This window comes from Microtus oregoni, unplaced genomic scaffold (genome assembly GCF_018167655.1).
Source record: "Microtus oregoni isolate MIOR12 unplaced genomic scaffold, Mior012 000044F_ref0000062, whole genome shotgun sequence".
In the NCBI taxonomy this organism is placed as follows: Eukaryota; Metazoa; Chordata; class Mammalia; order Rodentia; family Cricetidae; genus Microtus; species Microtus oregoni.
In genome coordinates, this window is record NW_024543218.1 from 427,613 (window position 1) to 453,699 (window position 26,087).

Here is a 26,087-nt window from a genome sequence, read left to right on the forward strand (position 1 = left end):
ATTGCTAACCATCATAGTAAACAATGGTAACCATTACTTACCATCATAGTGAACAATGGTAACCATGACTAACCATCATAGTACACAGTGGTAACCATTACAAACCATCACAGTGAACAATGGTAACCATTACTAACCCTCATAATGGACAATGGTAACCATTGCTAACCATCATAGTGAACAATTTTAACCATTGCTAACCATCATAGTACACAGTGGTAACCATTACTAACCATCATAATGGACAATGGTAACCATTACTAACCATCATAGTGAGCAATGGTAACAATAAGAAGATAAAAGGGGAAGAAGAAAATAAAAGCAATAAAAAGAAGAGTTAGAACTTGTTGAGACAGCTCTGTGGACCTGTGTTTGACTTTTGTTGCTCTCAATTTGCTCTTATTTCTGACATTTCTGGAGTAGTTATTATTTATCCTTGTTTTATTAAGGAATTAATATATATTTGCTCACAATTATATTGCTACTGAGTGACAGAATCGAAATTTTTGCCCTGGTCTGCTTGAATCCAAAGTCTCTTCACTTTCCATGACACCCAGCCGGTGCTGTTTCATAATCATTTACTTCAATCTTCTTACAAGATCATTTTTCCTCATAGAAATTATTAACTATGAATGTTAAAACTAAGTTCTACCTGTGTAGCAAGAAGTGATGCTCAGACCAGTTTGGAAAATGGCTATTTTTTTAAAATCAAGAACTGTATGAAATTCACTTGGAAAGTCGTATGTTTAAAGTTGAGTTGCAGTAGAACAATATTATTTCTTATAACTAGAAATCCACATCTCAACCCAGTAAATAACAGTTACGCACAGCTCTTGTTACTAATTTATTTGTTCATCTATTAATTTTAGAAAGAAACATCATGACTGAGCCAATAAAACCACTCAGTTGGTTGTAGTCATAACTTTGTTCTTGAAATTTCTTATGCCCAAATCAGCCCTGTCTGGTGGATCAGTGTGCTGGGCAACATTCACTTCTATGAGCAGCAGATTCGCAGAAATAGACTAGGAATCCCCAAGCTCAGTTCCTCTATATATCAATATGATTTATAGTTTGTCTGCTCTTACCTTTGTGGAACCTGGTTATCATCTTTAAGATGTATCATGAATCAGAATTCTGCCCAGCATGAGCCCCGTATTTCCTACAAGGTTGGCTAAATATTTCGGGAGGTCACCAGTTTTATAATATATTAAGTTACTCATTCCAGGTCTGAAGGAAATTATATTTTTGTCAAAGGTCTATCCATAGAATATCACTTAACTGCTCAAAGAAGAATATTAGTGAGTCCTATAAATCTGGTGTGAGGTAGAGTTTGTGCTAAATCCTTAGAAGCAATACAATGGAACAGTAAAGCCTTTGAAATCTCTCAGGACACAGGTCGTGTTCACTGATGACCTTGGAGTATGCATATTCTTTTTTTTATTTATTTATTAAAGATTTCTGTCTCTTCCCCGCCACCGCCTCCCATTTCCATCCCCCTCCCCCAATCAAGTCCCCCTCCCTCATCATACTTTTTATTGCCCTACTTCCTCCCTTGTTTGGAGTTTTCCTAGTCTGTATGAATACTTTAGTGTTCTAGCAAACCCCTATATAATACTCTTCCTTCTTTGTTTAAACTCAGATAAAGTTAATTTAAAATGATGAGTACATTCATCATATATTCTACAGCTTCCATGTTCCCTTATCTCAATGTTTTATAATAAAGTATTTCCACATATAAGAATGTTAATTGTTTAATAGGAGTTTATAAGGAATGGGAAAAGATCACTGGAACTAAACCATGCCAATTCAATCTCACTTATACTTTGGAAGCTGTTGTTAGATTATTAAGTAAATAGAATATAGCATATTTCCTAGCTCTCACTGGTAGTAAAAATGCTCAATTATTCTAGTACATAGTGTTTTTGCATTAACTGGTCCTCAAGGGTATAATGAAAAAAATGTTTAAAAGTTTTATAAAAAAATGTCATCCTGAAAAAAATCTTTTACTCAACCAAGATTTATTTCATAGCTGTTTGGTTCAAACCAAATGCTGGGGCCAGGTGGCCAGACGAAAAGAGAGAGGGAACTGGCGATTCATCCCATACCTGTTTGGCCCAAACCTAAAGCTAAGGATAGGTGGCTAGATAAAAGGAAAGAGGGAATTGACTTGTTTGTCAAGGAGTAAACAGGTGGATAACCTGATTGCCCAGCAGGTAGGATAAATAATGTAAATCAAGATTTTTTTTTCTGTAATTAACAAGATGGTATATAGTATTTTTTTCTCAAATGCACACATTACCCAAAGAGAATCAATAATCTGTATCCGAAGCACCAAACCCAAAGCAAGTGAATCTGTGGACACTGTGTAAGGCCAATCAATGGGATCAGGGTGAGGACATGGGCAAAGAGCTGGTAGAGAAGAACAGAAGCTGCAGGCTCCTGTGCCCGTGCAGACCTCTGGCACCAGAAGCCATGGGGCTGAGCAAGACCTAGAGAGGGAATCCACCGGGAGCAGAGCACTGTGGGTGCTGCACATGTCCCCTGATTTACACCAGAACGCCCTGGTGTTCACAGACAGTGACTCTGTGGATTCGGCACACGTGGAGCCTCAAAGGTCACAGGCATTACAAGAACTCAGACAGAGGTTGGTAAATAGCCCTAGAGAGCAATGAATATGTTTGTTATTCTACCCAAACTTCACTTTATCCTCAGATCACAGCACCTTCTCAAGTGGCATTAGATGATTTTTCTAGCAAACTTTATCAAATCCCAAGTCATGTGGAGGTCTTCCTATTATTAAAAATGTGTAGAGAAAGACATGATGAAAATATCATGTTATACCCAGATCTCGGACGGGGTCCCCCCAAAACCAACTAGGAGCCAAGTCCTGTATATAAAAGCAAAGAGCCTTTATTCTTACACAGTTTGCAAACTTGGACTCTTCGTGTGTCCAACATATTGGAGTGATCAGAAAGTCCTGAGCTCATTTGGGGTTGGGTTTTTTATAGTAGCAAAGTTAGGGGTAAGGGATTTCTAAGGTCCAGGACCCCTGATTGGCTGTCATTTGTCTAGGGGTGTCCTGGTGAAAAACGATGGGTGTGTGCTAGCAAGTTGGAATGGTAGGAATTTCCTTTGGATGGTCTGTCCCTGGGTGGTGCCAGTTTATGGCTTTTCCTGGAACCCAGTATGGCAGCTGTGTAGCCTGGGCCCCACAGTCAAGGACAGAGCATGCCATATTTCTGCAGTGGTTAAAATAGATGACCCCAGGGCTCCTTTTAAACCAGGTCATCTAATTCCATGTTGCCCCATATGGTAGTCATCTGCCACATGTGATTCTTTGAAAACTCAGTTGTGTTTAGGAAATTTGAAAGAGTTTCTTAGTCACAGCACCTGTGTTTGAAGTGTTTAGTAGCCGCATGTGGCTAGTAGTCAATGTATGGACAAAACATCTATGAGACGTTTATCAAAATAGAACATTCTAGTGGACAGTGTTGTGCTTTGTTGTTGTTGTTGATATTGTTTAAATTCTTTCCATTTCGGCTTTTGAGTTTAACCAAAAAAGTTAAGGTTCTATTGTTATGACTCTTTGGTCAGAAGAATGTAAGCTAGTTGGTAACTTTCTCTGTACCTAAGTAGAAGAGGTGAGTTGAATCCTAATTAAATCCTGACTCTTATACTAACTATACTACACAGCAAACACTCAACAGTTCTTATCTACTTTCTTTGTCTTTCAAAAACTTACTTTGTAGAATAAGCATAAGGAATCAATTACTTAAAGTACAGTTTGAATATCTCTTATCAAAATGCTAAGGACATGACGTGTTTTAAATTTCAGACTTAAATAGATTTTTGGATATATATACATGTATTGTATGTATATATACACATATATATATATGTATACATGTATTGTATGTGTATATATACATATATATGTGTATACATGAAATGTTATTTCTTCGGGTACAATCCAAGTCTAAACACAAAATTCATTTAGGCATTATATATACCTTATACACATAACTGAAGGCAGTTTCATGTGCTATTGTTTAGTGTGCCTCTTTTGGGTTGCAATCTGTCACAAGACTTCCTGTGAAACTTCCCATTTGTATCCTTTTATGTTCAAAAGAATTCAGATTTTTTTAAGTATTTTGGGTTTTTAATCTTTGACTGTGAATGTTCATCCTATTTATTCAAAAACCAAGTGTGCAAACCTGTTCTTTGAGTTTATTTGTAAATGATAATGTTTCGTCACTTCAATCTAGGGGCAAAATAATTCTGAACTTGGCCTCGTTCAGGCAGATCTGCTACAGCCTGTCCAGAGCAGGGGCATTGGCACAAAACCCCTCCTACCATCAGGTGGCATGATAGGAAGACACTTACAGGAGACACTTTTGCCCTCTTTAGATGCTTGGCTTTCACCCGAAAAGAACCTTCTAGAAGGACCCTTGAGCTTGAGTTAGCCATGACAGTGGTTTAGTTTTAACTCTGTTTCCATTCCATTGTTCGCTGAAAATTTCATGTTGCTGGTCCCTGAGTATCAGTGACACTTAATGTTATTCTTGTACGTGAACGTTATAAGCATTATAAGGATAATGTTCTGCTTTGATAGAAAAATCTAGTAAACTCTTGTACAATCTAGTAGAATTTTGTACACTAATAAGCAAGATGTACTTTCAAATTCAAATTTTGGGAAGATTTTGTCAAAAAATAGTGCTGTCTAACCTCATTTTTTACTTACCAAATTTCAAATATATTTCTGATATTGCTTCCTCAAACCATGTTTGGTCATCTTTCAAATTTAGTGAGAGAAATTAATTACTTCAACTTAGCAAGTTAGGAAAACACCACTGGCAGCAAATGCATTCAAAAAGCACACCAAGAAGAACAAAACCCCATTTTGTTTGGAGAATGCCTTAATGGAGAGTAATTCATTGTAAACTAATAATGGTGTAAATTGTATAAAGTTCTAAAATAGAGAGGCCAGACTCCCTAACCATCAACAGAGGGCGCTCTCGTGAAGGAAGCATCTCAGGGTGACCCTCCCACAGCGGGGACAGCCCAGAGCAGAACTGGCCAGTCTCAGCTTTTGGTGGCTTCTGAAGTTACCCTTCCTCAGAAAGAGTGAGGAATAGAGGGGAATGTCAAGTGCAGACTGTAGGACATACCACCCACCTAATCCAGATGTTCCTAGCCAGAGGCTGAGAGCCCCTAGGGAGACCAGAGGTGAGATTAATGCACTACTGATTAAAATCAGCCTTCTCATGTACAAAGATATTAAAGTAATTCCTTGTAAATTATGTGTACATATATGTGTGAGTATGGGTATATCTGTGCCCCTTACATGTATATACAATACGTGTGTGAGTGTATGTATATGCATGCCCCTTACGTGTATATATGTTTGTGAGTGTATGTATATAAATGCCCCTTACATGTATATATGTGTGTGAGTGTATGTATCTGCATCCCCCTTAAATGTATATATGACCTGTGTGTGAGTGTAGGTATATGCATCTCCTTACATGTATATTTGATCTGTGTGTGAGTGTGTGTATATGCATGCCCCTACATGTATGTATGATCTTTGAGTAAGCATGGATATATGCATGCCCCAACACATATGTGGAGGATAAGAAGAGCTTTAAGGAGTCAGTTATCTGCTTCCACTATGGAACCAAGGGATGGAACTCAGACTGTCAGGGTTACATGGTAAGAGCTTTTACCCACTGAGTCATTTTACCAACTCAGAATATTCAAGTTTATAAAAATTATCATTGGCTGCAAATAGTTCCTGAAATAAGTAGATATTCTGTTAGAAATTAGAGATGTATTGTTAAGGAACTTCACTCAAGTGATTAGGTCAGTCAAGTAACAAAAGCACAAGGTTCTGTACATATTCAAGAGTTAAAACTAAGAGGAGATGTGAATTTAAAATTCTATAAAACAATACATTCAAAGAACTTAGAGTGGTAGAATGTTAAGTAGATCAGTATAATACAAGGGAAGATTTCTGAATAAAATATTTGGAGATTTAAAGGATGATAAATTCAGACTTGAGTTTCAGGGAGGGGAGGGCAAAGGAGAGGAATTCTTCCTGTAAGGGTTGGTTCATTATCCACTTAACACACTATAGACTCACCTCAAAGAAAGTCTCAGTGAGGGATTACCTAGATCAGGTGTCCTGTGGGCACCGCTACAGGGAATTATCTGATTATATTAAATGAGGAGGAAAGATCTGTCTACTGTGGGTGGCACCATTCCTTAAGCAGGGCATCCTGAACTATCATAAGAACAGAGAAGGCCACCAGGGCACAAGAATAACATAAGCACATTCACTGTCTGTAGTAATATGAGCGGTGGGGCTGCATCCCCAGCACCCCGGCCGCCTGCTAGCTTATGCCCGAAATAACAACACACAAACTGTATTCATTTAAACACTGCTTGGCCCATTTCTATCTAGCCTCTTCTAGGCTAATTCATACATATTAATTTAGCCCATTTCTAATCATCTGTGTAGCACCGCTAGGTGCGCTTACCGGGAAGATTCTAGCCTACGTCCATCCTGGGTCTGAGCTTCATGCATCTGCCTCAGAGAGCAGAGCTATCGCCTCTGTCCGGGAGAGGGGAGTCTGGCATCTCTGCTCCAGAGAGCAGGGCTGTCGAGTCTGAGCTCACTTCCTCTTCCTCCCAGCATTTTGTTCTGTTTACTCCTCCCACCTATGTTTGAACCTATGAGGCCAAGCAGTTTCTTTATTACTTAACCAATGACCTTCCTCCATCAACTGTCTCCCTGCCTCCTGACTTCCCCACAACAATGGACTATAACTTAGAATTACAAGCTAAACTAAATCCCTTACTCCTAAATTGCTTTTGTTGGGTATTTTAACACAGTAAGGTAAAATGAACTAAGTCACTGGAGAACTATAAGACTTTAGCATCATTTTCTTAGGAGCATATTGAGGAAATTGCCTTTAGTACCTTCCCATTATTCATTTAACCCTCACTAAGTAAGTCTTGTACACTCCACACCTAGCCAATATTTTATGTATGAGGAGGTTAGTACATAGGTGAGTACCTGAGCATCTGAACTCACATGTGCACAAATCCATACATGTAGTAGGGGACGACTTGTTAGTTTCCTAGCTGCCCAGATTCCCAAAATAACTACACAGAAACTGTATTAAATAAATCACTGCTTGGTCCATTAACTCTAGCTTCTTATTGGCTAACTCTTACATATTAAATTTAACCCATCTCTATTAATCTGTGTACTGCTGTGTGGCAGTGGCTTACCAGCAAAGTTTCGGCATGTCTTTCTCTGGTGACTGATCCATGGCTTCTCTCTAACTCCCCTTTCTTTCTCCCAGCATTCAGTTTAGTTTTCCCCACCTACCTCTATTTCCTGTGCAGGCCCAAGACAGTTTCTTTATTAACCAATGGTATTCACAGCATACAGAGGGGAATTCCACATCACATACACAGACACAGACACACGTAATTAAAAATAAATCTTGTTTTGAAAAGAAAGAAATCAGATATGGATAAGATCAGAAAGGTAGACATCCCTGTGGACCAGAAGCTCAGGTAAGTTATACAACAAAAGTCCCATTATCCTTGGGCTGACAGTAGCACATGGGGTCTTTCCCTTGATTTTAATCCAACTTCTGCCACCAACTCTTTGCTCTCAGCCAAAGAAACTTCTTTTTATTTTATCTCATGGTGGAAAAATACGCAAAGCACAAGCCAGCTGCTTTAAGGGTGCTTGTAATTATCGTGGTTCCACCCAGATTAACCCATTAACTTGCCTACTTGAAGTTGCCAATTGATATTAATTACTTACATAAATTCCCTTTCGCTCAAGGCCATAACACAATGGAGCAAGACTCTGGGGGCCAAAATTCTGTCTGCCACATGAATAGCCAGCAGATTTACCTGGATGATGAGTCAGTATGATGGCCATGTTCTTTGAAAACTGTGTGGTCCAAGGCTTTGATGTTTGTTTAGGGAAAAGCAAGCACAACTTTGGTGCCAGGAAGTTGTGTTCAAATCCTGTATTTATTAATTATATGAAGAAATTATTTATTTCTCTCATCCCTGGTCCTCTCCTCTATAATGTGGTGATAAAGAAAGCACCTGTCACCTTGTGATGCTGAAAACATTACACGGATCTACATGGTAAAGCACAGATATCGGCACTTAGAAAGGGAGCACTACGCTTAGAAAGGGAGCACTACACAGTGGCTCCATCACTTCTGTGTTTCCACGCCTGAAAACATGGTGGTGGCAGTTAGAACAGAAAAGGGTTTGAGAAAAGGAAATCCTGCCACATGGACTTCTTATGGCTGCTAATCACCATAAGCCCAGCAGGTTAAAACAACACAAATCTGGGGCTGGAGAGATGGCTCAGTAGTTAAGAGCTCATATTACTCTCCCAGAGGACTCGAGTCTGATTCCAACACCCAGATCAGGTGGCTCACACCTGCCTGTAACTCCAGCTCCAGAGGATCTGATGTTCTTTTTTCTCTCCATATAGATAGATAGATAGATAGATATAGATATAGATATGAAGGCAAAAAGGAACATCTATATCACACCATGTGGTATATATTCATGGAGATAGACACATTTTTAAAAAAAAACTTCTAAAATTTAAAAATGTGAATTCACGGATTTTTAAATTGATTTTTGTTTATTTGCACATAAATGGAGTTTCTTCCACTTGGCATTTGAACCAGGCATATGATGTGCACATAAGATCCAAACCTGATTGTCTGCCCTCTACACCCTGCCCAATCTTCTACCATCTACTATTTTATATTTATCCTTGTTTGAGACTGAATAGCAGTCCACAGTTTAAAAAAAAAAAAGAAAGAAAAAAAAGGAAGGAAGAAAAAAATAATACAAGTTCATTATATTACAGTTCTGGATATCACTGATGTCCTAAATGGGTCTCACCAGGCTACAATAAAATTATCAGAAGGTGTAACGGCGTAAACGAATGCAGACAGATTGTAAATATATATATACAGCTTTAATGGTGAAATAGACTTACAGAACCACCGTTCCTGCGGAGACCAGGAAAGCAGAAGGGACGGCTGGGAGCACGCTCGCCAAATTTATAGGCAAACATTAGCGAGGCGAACACGCCCCCCCCCCCATGGGGCAGGACTTATCCCTACATCTCCCGTTTTTGTCTAAATAAGACAGAACCAAACCAAATACAACTATATACAATAACAACAGATAATAAATATAACAAACAATATAATACATAAAAAATGTTTTAAACAGAGATAGAAACATGCATGCATACAATAGTCAATATACTTTAACTTTGTATCAATATACAAGAATCAATACCAATATATTTGTCTAAAAGCAGTAACTCACAATTATAAATCTATTATCCCATCATTCCCTCTTTTTTTTTTCAAAATGATCCCTGAGCTTATAAAATTCCTCCCCTAACCTCCCAACCCCTAAGTGATGTCCCTAAACCCAGGGGTAAACTTTACTGGGAGAGGGGACGTCGTCCTCTAGAATTACTTCCAGCTGTCATGGGGGCGACGTTCTTTCTGGGGGATCCTGTGAAAGTAAAATGATGGTTAAATTTCAAGATCAATGTCGTTTAAAATTGCAAATAGTCTCTGAGTATTTTGTGGAGGTCTGGCCAGAATGTTGTACAAGATGTGCACCATTTCAGCTAACCAAGTTGGGATTGTCTTGTGTAGCTGGTATCCAAAACAGGTCTTGTAGTAGCGCTATCAGTATCATGACGTCATATCAACCAGGTAGAGTTGTTGTTGTGGGGCCCCATCTTCTTCCTGGAAACTTCAAATGTCACTTCAGGAAAAACTCATTGTTCATTGTGAAAAACTTAAACATTAATCATATAGACATATATAGACATACATATATATTCAATGAAAGGCATGATAGATATATTCAATGAAAAGTATGATAGATACGAAGAAAAGCAAAGATGTTTTCTAAACTCATATTTCTTTCTGTCCCATATCATGGCTCTTGACATGAGACAGAAACTCCAGAAACTCTGGGTTTTTCTCTTACTAACAGGCTTGGAATTGGAGAGGGACTGAGCCAGAGTCCAACTTCAAAACCAGCTCTACATATTTATAAAGAAATATTTAATAAGACACACATATATATATAAATTAATACTTAAAAATGTGTCCATCCATCAGTAATTAAATATTCAGGGTCCCTTAATTTCTTTGAAGATGAGTATTTTCCTGTGGAGATAAGAAAAGAACCCTGCCTCCAACCTATCTGTATTTCTTACCATCAGTATGCTCGCCATCCTTATGAAAGAATTGTTATTTATCTTTTCCAAGTGGCTTCTCTTCTTCAAACCGAACCTTTATTAATTTTGACGGTATCCACAATTTTTCCTCACCTGTGGAGATAAGAGCAAAACCCCTTCCCCAACGTAGCACATCTCCTGGCTTCCATTGTGAGGTCAGCACATCCTTGAAATAAACTGGTTGATGTAGTTCAGTAGACTTTTCCATTATCCAATGTCTTTCTGCAGCCGTTGTTCCCTTCTCATTAGCGTTGAGAAAATTCAAGGTTAACAAAGCATTATGTAACCTATTTCTGGGGGTGTTTTCCACCCCTTTCTGTTTGTTCAACATATCCTTTATAGTTCAATTTGATCTTTCTATGACTGCTTGACCTGTAGGATTGTATGGTATACCTGTAACATGCTTGATATTGTAATAATCAAAAAACCGTTTCATTTTCCTAGAAACATAAGCAGGACCATTATCTGTCTTTATTTGTGTAGGTATACCCATGATAGCCATGACTTCTAATAAATGAGTGATTACTGAATCAGCTTTTTCTGAACTTAAAGCAGTTGCCCACTGAAAGCCTGAATAAGTGTCAATGGTGTGATGAACATATTTTAATTTGCCAAATTCTGTAAAGTGGCACACATCCATCTGCCAGATTTCATTCCTTTGGGTGCCCTTTGGATTAGCCCCTGCAGGCAGTGGCATTTGGTTATAGAAAGAGCAAGTAGGGCATTTCTTTACAATCGCCTTAGCTTGTTGCCATGTAATTGAAAACTCTTTCTTCAAACCTTTGCTATTAACATGATGTTTTTTATGAAATTCAGAGGCTTGTAGCACACTACCAATCAATAATTGATCAATTTCTGCATTACCTTGTGCTAGAGGACCTGGCAGACTCGTATGGGATCGGATGTGTGTTATGTACATAGGGCAAAGCCTGTTCCTGATCAAATCTTGAACCTGGAGAAACAATGAGGTTAGTTCTGTATCATCAGGTATAAATTCAGCAGTTTCAATATGTAAAATAACTCTTTCTGCGTATTGTGAAACAGTGACTATATTAATAGGTTCTTTAAAATCCCTTAGCACCATAAGAATGGCATATAATTCAGCCTTATGGACAGAATTATAAGGACTTTGTTCCACCTTACCCAAGTCTTCTGATTTGTAACCTGCCTTCCCTGATTTATTGGCATCAGTATAGAATGTACGGGCTCCAGTTATTGGAGCATCACGGACGATTCAAGGAAGAATCCAAGAAGTTCTCTTTATGAAGTTAAGCCTCTTGCTTTTTGGATAGTTGTTATTAATGTCTCCAAAAAAATAGCACAAGATCTTTGCCATGGTTCATTATCTTCCCATAATTTCTTTAGTTCATCAGCAGTGAAAGGCACTATAATTTCTGCTGGGTCTATGCCTGCTAGTTGACAAAGTCTCAGCTTGCCTTTTATAATTAACTCAGAGACTTTTTCCACATAAGTTTTCAGTTTCTTACTTGGTTTATGTGGTAAAAAGATCCATTCCAAAATAATATCATCTCTCTGCATTAAAATTCCTGTAGGAGAAATTTTTGATGGTAGTATGACGAGAATACAATCGAGCCCTGGATTCACCCTGTCCACATGTGCCTGTTGTAATTTTTCCTCAATCATTGTCAGTTCCATTTCTGCTTCAGCTGTTAATTCTCTGGGACTGTTTAAATCTTTATCACCATCCAAGGTTTTGTTCAAATGAATAATTAGATCAGGTGTTATTCCAATAGCTGGTCGTAGACTGGAAATGTCTCCTAACAGTCTTTGAAAGTCATTAAGAGTCCGTAGGCGATCTCTCCTAATTTGTACTTTTTGTGTCTTAATTTTTTGCAAACCTATTTTATAACCTAAATAATTAACAGAATCTCCCTTCTGAATCTTTTCAGGAGCGATTTGCAATCCCCATTTAGGTAAAAGTATCTTTATTTCTTCAAACAGTCTGTTCAAGGTATCCATGTTTGAATCGGATAACAAAATGTCGTCCATGTAATGGTATACTATAGATTCGGGAAATTTCTTGCGTATTATTTGCAATGGTTGGTTCACAAAATATTGGCACAGGGAGGGGCTATTTAACATACCCTGGGGTCCAGTGGTACCTCCTCGAAGGTTGAGAATTGTTATAAGTAGGCACTGTGAAGGCAAATCTTTCTCTATCTTCTTTTTGCAAAGGTATAGTGAAAAAACAATCCTTTAAATCAATAACTATGAGAGGCCATCCTTTTGGTAATAAAGAGGGCAAAAGAATTCCAGATTGCTGAGGGCCCATAGGTTGAATAACCTTGTTGATGGCCCTGAGATCTGTCACCATTCTCCATTTACCTGATTTTTTCTTAACCACAAATACAGGAGAATTCCAAGGGCTGGTAGATTCTTCTATATGTCCAGCATCTACTTGTTCTTGTATCAGCTGTTCTAAAGCCTGTAACTTTTCCTCAGCTAAAGGCCATTGCTTTGTCCATATTTGTTTCTCAGTCAACCATTTTAGAGGCAAGGCTGTTGGTATCTCTGAAGGAACATCAATTGCTTGTTCTTGTACAGCCCGAATGGCCGGTTTTCTCCGTTTGTAATATCTTTTAATATTATTCTCAGAAATATAGGCTCTAGAAGTAGCAGGAATGTTAATTTCGGTATTCCATTGTTGTAATAGGTCACGACCCCATAAATTCATTGCGATATTGGCTACATATGGCCTTAATTTTCCTATTTGTCCCTCTGGCCCTATACATTCAACCCATCTCGTGCTCTGCCTTACTCGAGATAGGGTTCCAATTCCCAGGAGCTGAACATTTACATTCTGAAGAGGCCAATACGGATGCCAAGATTCTGGGGTAATGATACTTATATCAGCACCTGTGTCCAGCAGGCCAGTAATAAAAATGCCATTTACACACACTCTCAGTTTAGGTCTTTGATCATTTATAGAAGTTTGCCAAAACACACGTAGCTCATCTTTCTGATCATTATTGCTTGTAACAGTAGGCATGGGGCTTCCTAATTGTCCTGATGAGGCACGTTCTCTGCAGAAACTGGAAATGACTGAACCATGTTTGCCATGGGGGCCTGTGAGGCCCCCCCTCTCACGTTTCCCATCTGTATCAGGTTGCCTTGTCTATCTCTTGTAGACCTGCATTCATTTGTCCAATGTCTACCTTTTCCACATCTTCTACATAAACCTGAAGGCTGAGTCCTCCTATTCCTGTTATTTCTAGAGGATGCATTATTATTATTATTATTTCTGAAAGATGCATTATTATTATTATTATTATTATTATTTCTGAAAATCCATTGTCTACAATTCCTTTTCATATGACCCATTTTTCCACAATTGAAACATTTGGTATTCTGGTGTCTCCTTTTACCATTGGAAATTGCTTCTTCTACCCATGTGTCAGTGCCATAATCAAATGTATCAACATTGAGTGTATGCAAGACCCATTCTTCCAAGGGCGCTGATCTGAGCTTTAAACAACCCAAAATCCTTTTGCATTCCACATTTACATTTTCATAAGCCAAAGACTCAATCATTATACGTCTTGCTTCTGGGTCAGATATCCCTATTTGTACAGCCTTAGTTAATCTTTGTAAAAAGTCACTAAAGGGTTCTCTCTGACCCTGTTTAACTCTGACAAATGATTCCATTCTCTGTCCTGGGTCTTGTACCCTGTCCCAAGCCCTTAAGGCTGCTGTAGTACACATGGAGAGTGTGTTTTCATCCAAATTAGCTTGTCCCTGAGGGTCGGAAAAGAGCCCTTCCCCTAGAATTTTATCTAGGGAAATGTCAATTCCCTTTGCTTTTTCCTGCTGTTCTAAGAGTCTAGCCTCTTGCCTGAATAAGCATTTCCATTTCAATTGCGGTCCACTCTCAAGTACTGCAGAGCTCAGCTGGAGCCAGTCCGAGGGGGTTGCTCTGCTTGTCGTGGCCCAAGTTCTTAGCATCTCTTTAACAAAAGAGGCTTGCATCCCAAAAGTCATGACAGCCTGTTTTATTTCCTTGAGATCATTCATACGGACAGGCTCCCATGTATCCTCCTTGATGACCCTAGGGTTTTTGGAACCAATCACCTTCTCTGTTGTTATTACTGGATAGGCAGGTAGAGCTGTAGGTAGAGCTTTGTGGAAATTGTCCCGGAGAGATTTACCCACAGATGTAGTTAAAATTTGCCTTTCTACCCTTTGCTCTTCTTCATCAGAATTTAGAAATTCCTCAATCTTTTAAATTCTATTCACCATTGCCTTCTGCAATGTATGAATCTCCTGTCCAGAATTATGTTCCAAAGCCTTCATTGAGGATTCTAAAGTATGAAGTTTGTCCGTTAGAGATAACATCTCATCTTTGGACATAATTTTTATGGCATAAACCGTGCCTTCTTGTATTGACAATCTTTCCGTCAATCTGTCATAAGCTTTAGACAAAATCCGATTGTCACATTCAGCAGTTTTGATTCTCTCAGTTAATGTTTCATTTCCTACAGAAAGGGACTGAAGCTTACAATCCAAATCAGCTGTTCCCTCTTCCATAGTAATGAATTTCTCCTTAACATCAGCCTGGAGAACTTCAAACTGATTCTTGAGAAGATTGTTGTCATTCTCAATTGTTTTTAAGCATTCAATCTCTGCCTTAAGAATCCTGGATTCATCTCGTAAAGACTTTATCATATTTCTATTATCAAACCATTTAGTGCCAATGAAAACTATGAATCCCAGAAGGATCCATAGATGTGGGGTGATAGACACCTCTTGTAAAATCTCCCACATGGTACAATTTAAAAAACTGTTAAATTCTTGAATAGTAACGTGTTCAAACATTTTATTTATAAAAGAAAAATTTTTTACCTGCAATGATCAGTTCCTGCCAGTGGTGGTCTCTGTGTTTTTGGAGCCTGTCCTAGAACTAGCTCTTGTAGACCAGGCTGGCCTCGATCTCACAGAGATCCGCCTGTCTCTGCCTCCCAAGTGCTGGGATTAAAGGCGTGTGCTACCACCACCTGGCCGGCCTCAAACTCACAGAGATCTACCTGCCTCTGCTTCCCAAGTGCTGGGATTAAAGGCGTGCGCCACCACCGCCTGGCCGGCCTTGAACTCACAGAGATCTGCCTGCCTCTGCCCCCCAAGTGCTGGTATCAAAGGCGTGCGCCACCACCGCCCGGCCAAGTCACTTTGTATCAGACCAAATCTGCCGCTGTGGAAGCTTTTGTTGCAAAACCGCAGGTACTTGAGTTTCTGCTAATTCAGGCAGTGGGGTTCTGCTCCAAACTTAGCCAAGGCAGGTAGGGAGGGGTTAATTGCTCTGGCGAGCAGGCGGGGCAGAATGGGCCTGTGTGGCCGAGTGTGTCTTGGACTCGGCACTGGGGCCTGAGTCACGAACTAAAAAACAGCACCCAGAAGGGTGCTGTGTTAGCTAGCGGGCTACCCGCTTGAGTCGGGGGCAAAATAGCCCGATGTTGGATGCCAAAATGTAACGGCGTAAACGAATGCAGACAGATTGTAAAAATATATATACAGCTGTAATGGCGAAATAGACTTACAGAACCACCGTTCCCGCGGAGACCAGGAAAGTAGAAGGGACGGCTGGGAGCACGCTCACCAAATTTATAGGCAAACATTAGCCCGAGGGGAACATGCCCCCCAAGGGGCGGGACTTATCCCTACAAGAAGGAGGCCCATGAGATGTTTCCGTGGGTAAAGATATGTGCTTTCAAGCCAGAAGACCTGAATTCAATCCCCAAAGCCCACATGACAGAAGCAGAGAGTTGACTCTCAGAAGGTGTCCTCTGCCTTCCACATGTACCCCATCGCATGTACACACGCACAAAATAAACTTGAACATGTAAGACTATGCCCCACTCAGTGTTGCGGGATAGAATCCATTTCAGAGCCTTTTGAAGCATGCTCGTAGCTCCTCCATGTTAAAGGCCAGCAGTCACGTCACCTTGGTCCCCTGCCCTTCTCAGACTCTCTTGCCCCCTTCTTTCAATTACAGAGGTCCTTGTGATTGTATTGGACCTGTTTAAATAATCTAGAATAATCTTCTCATCTTAAAACCATGAATCGACCACATCTTCAAAGCCACTTTCAAAAGCCTTTGTGCTATGTAAGGTCAGATGCTAGACTAAGATGTAGGTTTCTTTAGGGAGCCATTATTCTGCCAACCACAGAATACACAACTAAATTCATAATACATTTTTAACCTAATACAATTCCTTTGGGGCTAGAGACAAATCCAGTGCTGTTTGTATGCTAGTTGCATACTCTGTCACTGAGCTACACCCCCATCCTACCCTTTTTGATGTTTAGGGTGAGAGGTGTATAAAATCATGCATCTAGTACACACGAGCTAATATAGTCACTGAAATCTTGATACTTGTCTATAGAGAGGAAATGGAAAAGCCAACAAGTTCTACGTTTGTTGTATTAGTTTGAAAAATGCTACTCTGACATAGTTTGACAACATCTCCATTCAAAAATCACCATTTCAGCCCGAAGCAGTTACAGAATGTGCATTCGTGTACTGCAGCCGTTATTGCCTTTCTTTTGTTTTTGACTCACAATTAACTTGTCAGCTTCTGTTAAATATTGCCGCCTGTTATGTATTTTCTTCCTCACACTATACTTTAATGCCAGGAAATCTCTAATGTATTTAAGTTTTATTGGTCTCCCTTCTTCAAATATAAGCGTGTGATAGTCTCACCTGCTTTTCCTCTTACAATTAACTCTAACTTTCTGCACCATCTCCGAGCAGTATTCATCTCCTATGAGAACTGCCCCACCATGGTGCGGGCCAATGACCTTCAGTGAGCTTGCAGACCACAGGGAGGTTGTGCTAGGCAGCGTTGACTTTGCTAAGTATGCATTACATATTGATAACTTCTTTTTATTTGAAATTCCATTACTTATTTTTGCTTCATGGTGAAACTCTAACTCGTCCTGTCACTCGAAATATTATTTCAGTAACTATGGATTTAAATGCAAGTGAGCTCTGAATTATGATGGTCTCTCAACAGTTTTTCCCCTGTATGATCCTGTGAAAGCAGTAAGTATCCGATATTTTCCCTGACTGGATTTGGACCTTTTCCCAGGTGAGAGATATGTGTGCGGTCCTCTCCCTGGATGCTGGGCAGCGGCTGTGAGCTGTAGCTCTGGTCAGTCTAGAGGACAACACTCCTCTCCACAGCACTGTGCTGCTGGAGGGATGTCCAGTAGGTCGGTTGTTATTTCAGCTTACAGTACTATCATGGGTTTATCAGGTCCAAGCCCTTTCCCAAGTCAGGGAGCATATATGCGTTTTTTTTCATAATAGAAGTTTGGTGTCTGTTATGGTTTGAGTCAGTCAGATTTCTCAAAGGCTCGTGCTTGGCACTCTGGTAACACGACCTTAGGAGGCTGTGGAACCTTTTGGAGGCAGAACCTACCTGGTAGAAGTTGATTGGGTTACTGGGGATGGGTTCTAGAAAGTTATATACACCCCCTAGATCCTCCCCCTCTCTCTGCCTCCTGCTTTGCCACGTTGTGAACAGTTTCTGCTACACATGTCCCTGAACTACACAGACAACAAATAAACAGCAAATAATTAAAATATGCAAAGATGGGAGGTGTTGTGGTTGGGACATGTAATGCCACCACAGGTCTATAATTTGGATACTTGGTCCCTAGATGGTAAGGACATTGTGGAAGGTTCTGGAAACTTTCAAGGTAAAAATAAGCAGAAGGAAGTAGGTCAGTGGGGGGGGGGGGGGGTCCTTAGGGTGTCACCTCATTGGCTGCTGCAGTTCAGCGTCTGCGTCTGATTCAGCCACAGTACTAGCCCTCCTTGGCTGCGCCCTCTTGCCCCCACGGGCTGAGCTACGCTGTGAGGCTATAAGCTTCTCCTTCATCCTTTCTTCACCATGGCAGCACGGCCCCTCTGAACCTGAACAAGGTGTTTATGTCAGGTTCTTGGACACAGTGGCCGAGAGTCGGCTGACACAGGAGGAAATTCCAGCAGCCTTGCACTAGGACGGATAAAGGAAAGGGGAGGGGGGGGATAAACAGTTCAACAAAGTCATCTACCAGAACCCCAGTCAGACAGGGGAGGAAAACCTTGTCCGTGAACTTGAAGGTTAGGAAATCACTATTAGACATGAGTGAAACTCATTTCATGCCATTTTAACAAAAGTTTATTTTTAAAGTAATTTCCATTTTAGTGGATATATATATATATATACTACTAAAATACGTAAGTGCTCTGTGACTAAAATATTTATTGGTAAGTCATTTGCAACTCGAAATACTTTTTGCAGTTTTTCTCTGTGACAAATAATGCCTTAATTGTCATTTTCAATAAAAGACTGTCCTGTTTTTATTATTCCGAAATATGAAGCATCCTCCGATCTTAAGGAAGAAACCCAAGTGAATCTTAGTATCCTAATAATTCTAATTTTGCATATTATGATGCAGAGACATTTCTCTATTTGTTGCTATTTTTTTTAGGCAGAGACCACACAAATGTCTCAACTACTTTCTAACCTGAAGCGCACACTTCTAAAGCGAGAGCTTGCCTCTTGCTGTATTAAAAAAAAAAAAAGAAAAAGAAAAAGAAAAACCATTGAGCAGCTTCGTAATATAAAATACAAGGCAGGAATCGGTTCCCTTTCTTACACTGTGAGCAGTTTGACTCCCGTCAGGCATCCATGTCTTCCGTTTCAAACGACGGGTGCCCCGCCCATTAGCTATTTTCGCTGACCTCACCTCCCTCGGATTCCTCCTGCTCGTCTTAATTTTAGCAATCACAATTCTCTCGTCTAATTAACAAAGAAATTGGGTCACTGCCTCAGTGGCCCGCATTCAACCTTATTTTGACTGGCGATTTTATGATACTGCCGCGTTGTCTTCCCTCTTCTGTAACAGCATTTTGCTGTTGTTCCGTTTAGTGTGTTGGTCTCTCTCCGATTCACTTTGTCCTTGCTCTGGGTTGTCGTTGTTCTGGGAGCTGCCTGTTTGATTCACATTTCTTTTCTGCATCCATGTATTTGCTTAGTAGCGCCAGCTCTCCTTTCCAGGGCTCCTGCCTTTAAGGAGCTTCTTCTCTGTTTGTACCCAACTCTCCCACTCTGATAGAGCTATGTAAAATGTATCTAAATACCCCTCTGCATGGCAGTCCTCAAGTGTGCAAAAACAACCTCTATTTTCCTTGGAAGTCATGTGCTCTCCCTTCAGCGGGCAGACTTCCCTCCACAGTTCTTTGCCAGTAGGCCTTGAAGCACTGTCAGCATCGCCCCGACAAACTGCGCCTTATCCCAAGAAAGCACCCCTCTGGCGTACAATGTAATGGTGCCAACGGCATTTCAGCTAGGTTCAAAACTTCACAGCGTGCAGTGAAAGAAATCTCTGGCTCTGACTGTCCCGCTTCTGTCATTCCCCTAACGAGACTGGCAGCTGTGTCAACTTGCCTTGTGTTCAGTTCAAATTTCTGAGATCATTTGTTTTTCATGTCAGCGTGTTGACATGTTTCTGTACTCTGCATTAAACACTTGGGAGGCTCAGCACAATGCCGCCACTATTCTTAGCGTTAGTAAGTGTTACTGTGCGCGTGGAAGTGTGTGTTTCCAGCCCACGGCCATGGTTGACTGTGGTGCTGAAGGCCCCCTTCACCTCTGCGGGGCACCACTTTTATTAGTGGTCATGCAGTAATAATTACTTATTACTATACACTTCCAGCAACGAGCAAAAGACAGATTGCTTAGAATTCACACACCTCAAAGTGCCGATTAGACTACCCCAAAGAATGTGCTAAATCTTCCCAACTCAAGTTACACTGAAAATCTCATTATTGTGTATGATATATCAGCAATGAATTTGATGATATTTTAATAATGGTGGATTTTAATTTGTTTGCCTACATGTATATATGTATATGTTTGTATATATATTATGTTAATATGTATCAATAGGAAGAGACTATAGAACCCACTCAATATGTAATGATTGTCCTGGAAAATTGCATATCTCTTCCAGGCTGGAGTGTACAGCGCTGTATCATCTTCTGAAAAGGACACTGCCGTCAACGTAGAGCGTGCAAAAGTCCCCAGGTCACTGTACAATATATACACCATATTGCAGTTGTCTGCTGCTTGCTAGTCACCTCCTATATAGCAGCCAGCACAATTCATAACAGCAAGAGTGTCTGATCCACTGATGTCTGATGCTCACACCATTTGGGGCCAAGTTTTGAGCAGAAAACAGTATCAATCATATGTCTCTGCTCCATGAGGAAAAACTGGAGCCAGGGGATGGGGTAGGATATCAACAAGCAGCATATAAACTCACATATGTGGGTGGGAACTCTTGTTCGTCGGTCCTGGGTGGGGCTTTGAAAGGTATGATATGAAAGCTGGCCACCATAGCACCATTGTGTGTTAGGATCAGTGACTTGATTTTTTTTAATTTGATGGGTTTATTGTTAAGAAATAGCCTGAGCCTCAGAAGAGACTTTAACTATTGAACTTTTGAACAGTCTTTGGGACTGTTGAAGCTTGGTCTCTTGGAAACCATCTGGTTGAGTTTTGAATTAGGATGATGGCGGAATGTTAAGATCTAAAGGTGAGATATTTGGGTGCCAAGATGACAGTTATGGACAGTCTACTAAGGGAAACCAAGGCAGGAACTCAAACAAGATTGGGACCTAGAGGCAAGAGCTGAAACAGAGGCCATGAAGGGGTGCAGCTTACTGGCTTGCACTCCATGGCTTTCTCTGCCTGTTTTCTTATAGAACTCAGGACCACTAGCCCAGGAATGACACCAATCACAGTGAGTTGGGTCCTTCCTTGTCAACCACTAATTAAGAAAATGCCCTACAGGCTTATCTGCCTATAGCCAGACTTTACAGAAGCTTTTTTTTTTTTCCCAATTGGGATTCCTTACTCTCAGATGATTCTAGCTTATGTCAAGTTGACATAAAACTAGCCAGCAAGCCCACTCTTAATACAAGTGGCACCATCCCAGCGAAGTTCCTACCCTGGGTAAAAAGAGCAGGAGGAGGAAGCAAGCAGAACACCAACTTTCTCTCTCTGCCTCCTAACTGTAGACCCAATGATGACCACCAGCTCCTTCAGCCTCCCTCCTTAATGTGCTCCCATCATAATGGACTGTGTCACCTCAATTCATGAACTCAAATAAGCCCATCTTTTTTTATGTGTTTTCTTCAGGTATTTTAGCACAGCTACGAATAAAGAAATTACTAATAGGGCATCTTTGAGAATTATTGTTCATGTCCACTCTGTTCACTTTTTACTTGAGTTTTGATATGTGAACGATGACCAGATGAGGTAGAAAATCTTTGACTTCTTACCTTTTAGATGTTGTCACACTCTCTACTGAGGATAAAACTTCCTATGACTAAGTCTGATGTCAGCTTATTTTTCTGCGCTTTAACTTATTTTATGATTTTGCACACACTCTTAAAAGATCTTTTCCAAAGTACACTTAAGGCCCTTATTTCAGAAAATTTTTCTGAATTATGTTTTTAACATATTTTTACTTATTCTTGATAATAATTCATGAATGTATAGTGTGTTTTTAGAATATTCACTACCCCTGTTGTTTTGCTTTCAATACAGTGGCGGTACCTTGAGCAACTGCTGTCCCATCTGATAACTGCAACTCTGCAGCTCCCAGCAGCAGTCCTGCCACCCTGGCCCAGCCAGTCAGGATAGTCTACTCCCTCCAGCACCGGCTCTAGCAAGACCATTAAAGGAAACTATGTAAATCTCTATCCTCCTACAGAGCTCAGGATTCAAAGGTGGAGGTGAAATCCTGCTCGCTCAGAGAGGCTGAAGAACAATTAACTAACCTTTTCTCCTTTCTCACTTCTCCCCGCAACCCCCACCTAAGAACCCTAGCTACACTTAGTTCCTCCCTACCACTTCCTGTCAGCTAGTTGCTGACTCAACCTCCTGACCCCCAAGTTAATTTTATTTAATCAAACAAATGTAACATGTCTTTGCATCATTAACAAAAACAGCAGAAACAAATATAACAGTTAAAATAATATTCCACAACATACCCCCTTCTAGTTCCTCCCAGATCACCTCTTCAGAGGTCCCCCTCTAAATTTTGTGTACTCTTCTTTTCTCTTTTATAGCTCACTGAGTTTAATTGGTGCTGCCCGTGGGTGTGGGGCCACCTTCTAGAACAAAGCCACCCTATAAAGGACCCTAGAGGAAACCGATTCTCGCTTTCATGGATTTTTCAAGAGCTTCCCATCTAGGCATAGGAATTAGAGCCTCATTAGAGCCTCTTCCTCATCCATTCCTGAATATTAGCTAACTTGATTTTCATGCAGGTCTCTTGTGGACAACCACAGCAGCCATGAATTCATGAGTGTAACAGCCCAATCATGTCCAGAATAGACTGTTTTACCCCACTAGTTCCAGATGTGTGGCTTGTATACTCTTTCTGCCTTCCCTTCTGCAATGGCCCCTGAGCCTTAGGGTAATATGGGTGTCCCATCTGGGATGACTGAGTCCACCATGGCTGGTTCTCTGCACTTGGGCTAATTGTGGACTTCTCAGTTAACAGCCATCCACCACACAAACGTTGTTCACAAATGAGGACAGAGCTGCATGATTTGGGGTATCTTTGGGTACAGAAATATTTATTTAGAAGACACTCTGATACTGTGTCCATTTGGCAAAAATTAAAGTATTAGGTTCTCCCCTAGGGCCTGTGTGCTCCCCAGCTATGTGCTCTGGGCATGAGTTTTCTCCTGTGGAGCAATCAGAAAGCTATTGGTTTCCCCCATAACACTCATGCCACTATTGCACCAATGGACCTGCCTTCTGGGCCGTTCATTATTGTACCTCACGTGACTCACAGCTGGGTAAGGATACTCATGGCTTTTCACCCCCAGAAGCCTGCACAGCACCTCTTAATACGATGAAAGTTGACCAGCAAGGGAGAAGCAACTAGGTAGGACCAACTCGCTTTCTCCAAATCCAGGGGCTAAAGTATGAGGTATTTGCAGCACAGGGTCTTATTATCACGTTTCGGTGGGCAACCGAGAACAGCGTCAACATCCTGCACTTCTGTAGGGGTCTGGGTGGCCTCTTTTAATTGAATTATGTCTTGTGATAATGATTCCATTCTGGTGTTTTGGCTTTCTTGATCAAGGATTAAGGTTATGTATATGCTGGGTACCCTGTTTATCTTCAATGTTTCATTATCTTTCTGATACTTTTATATCCCTGTGTCATTTATTTTCTTTTAAAAGTTTCTTACCTTTCACATCCATTCATCTACGTCCTTTCCTTCAGTTCTGCTGACTCTTGTTTCACTCCGGCAGTCTTTCCGTGACATTTGCTGTTCTCTCCCTTCGTCCCTGAGTTCCTGCAGTCCTACTGTGTGATCTTCCTTTCTAGAAGTAGCTGCTTTGTCAGCTACTCAAGCAGCTGATAATGGACCTTGGGGTTAAATACTTAATCTTGTTCAGGAATGTTTTCCCAGGTGGGTATTCATTATTTACAAGTTGTTTGTGGCTGCTCTTGTTCATATCAGCTTCGTGTTTCTCTTACTTGAATAAGTTGGTTTTTTTTTTCTAGAGAACTGGAAAAGGATTCCTGTGGAGGAAGTGGAGGGCAGTGTTTTCCAGCTACCAAGGTTCTCTTGTTGCTGCTGCACAGCTCTAAAAATCTCTATAATGTGAGGCCTCTTTCCTCTGCTCTCCCCTCCAAGCCTGCTTCTCTCCTTGGTTCCTTCAGGGATGGCCTTACATGTGGCCTGATGTGGGAAACACAAATTGCACAGTGCTTTGAAAAATGCTTTTAGAAATTTTCTGGCCATTGTTTTCCTGCATCTGCATCTGTCTCTTCAGAGCATCTCTTTCTTAGATTAAAGCCCAGGCTTTTAGGGAGGCGGAGGTTTCTTCAATCCATTCCGTTGAGGTCCTTCTGTGTCTCTTGTTTATTTACAATGTTGTTACAACTTCAGCCCTCAGCTTCATTGCCTGGCTCTGACTCAGGAGTTTATGGATTTCTCTGCTGGCCTGGCTGGAAATTTACTTGGCCAGTGTTGCCTTTCATTTTTGTTGTATTGCTTTTGTTGCACAGAGTGGATTCCAAGAAACGTGGGGAGACTTAGTTTCTCTGAAAGCCAATCCTCTTAACATTTAGACATAATTTTATACTGGTGCTTTGTTCTGAAGATGATTTTGTCCATGCAAGCTTGATATATTCATTTATTTATCATCCAAGTTTATCTTACAAAGTAAAAGATAAAGCCAAGCACAGTTAGGTTGGTCCACCTCTCAGTGAGCCGTTCTTTCTTCCCAGAGACCTTCTACTGAACACATAAGACATTTCATTGTGACGATTCAGATGTATTAGCATCTTCAGGTGTTTTGTTGTTGCTGCTTTCGCTGACGCTGTGACAGCTGCCACAACCACCACTTCTTTTACTCGTCTTTGTGATTATTACCCATGCTGCAGAGCTGGGGCTATGGCTCAGTGGGTAGAGGCGCCCTCTATCTTTGCAGAAAAGTGCAGTTCCCAGCACCTACTTTGGGTAGCTTGCATCCGTCTGTATCTCCAGCTCGAGGGGAACCTGATGGCCTCTTCTGGACTCAGATGGCGTGTGTGTGTGTGTGTGTGTGTGTGTGTGTGTGTGTGTGTTTGTGTGTGTGTGTGTGCAAATGCACACACATGCATATGCACATGTATGTGCATACACACTAAATAAAACAAAATATTTTTTATTTACCCGGATTGGTTTTACAGTCCTGGCAAAAGCCCTTTATTACAATTTGAGCACAGTTCCCTCAGGCTTAATGTATTTAGGTTAAAAGGAAAAATGTCTTCATTGTGAAAGTTACTACTAATTCAGTAAGTTTTTTAAATCAACATGTTGCATGGCCGCTAACTTTCTAAGGAAAACGTATATGTTCAGCTAAGAGCATTTTTAGGCTGCGAGAGATAACCGGAACAGGGAAAGAGATAAAAGGGCCAGATTTATAAACCAGTATACTAATAATGGTGTCCCACATAGAATCATAGGCATTAAATTATTTTTTCTAGTAGCAATTATGCTTATTACCTATACTCTGCATCCTACCAATTTAAAAGCTGTGGCCTTCATTCAAATAATACTAAATTCTTACTCTTGCTAGGCCCCAGGTAAATGCGCAGGTTACAGTGATAGCCAGAAACAAACGTGACTCCTGGCTCAAGCTCCCTTTCGTGCAATGATGAAATAAACAATAATTAGCCACACAAGCAAATGCAAACTGTAATAGCTGTTGCTGACCGATTCTGAGGACTCATCTCTGGTTCCCCAGAAATGTGCTGTCTGAAATTGGTGCAACCCTTGCTCCACGGATAGGAATAAGGATCTTCACAGACTCTAGGGTCGGGGCAACTGCCCTCCCTAGCACTTCCATCAAGACCTGGCCCACCAAACAGACTGTGGTCCCGAACCCAGAATGTTTCCCCTTTACCTACCTTCCTGAGGGCATCTTCCACATACTCTTCCCTAGCGAGATGGATGACCAACAGGAAGTCAGGTCTAAAGAGTGAGAAAGATTAATCCCAAGCAAGTCCTCTTGAACATTTCAAGAGTTTAGTGACCTGTGTGTCCGTTAATCTTTCTGCTTCTGATTAAATATCTCTCCATAGCTATTACTTGGGTCAATGCTGCTGTAGCAAGGTTCAGGAAGACACAGCCTGAGATGAGGATAAATGGAAAACAGGACAACAAGTGTGGGGGAATC

General features: G+C 40.7%; 1 protein-coding gene across 10 annotated transcripts in view; it reads left to right on the top strand.

The window, feature by feature from the left end:
* LOC121434631 (disks large-associated protein 1) overlaps positions 1–26,087 on the top strand; it is a 684,271-nt gene that overhangs the window by 404,449 nt on the left and 253,735 nt on the right. The gene's annotated exons all lie outside the window — the stretch shown is intronic.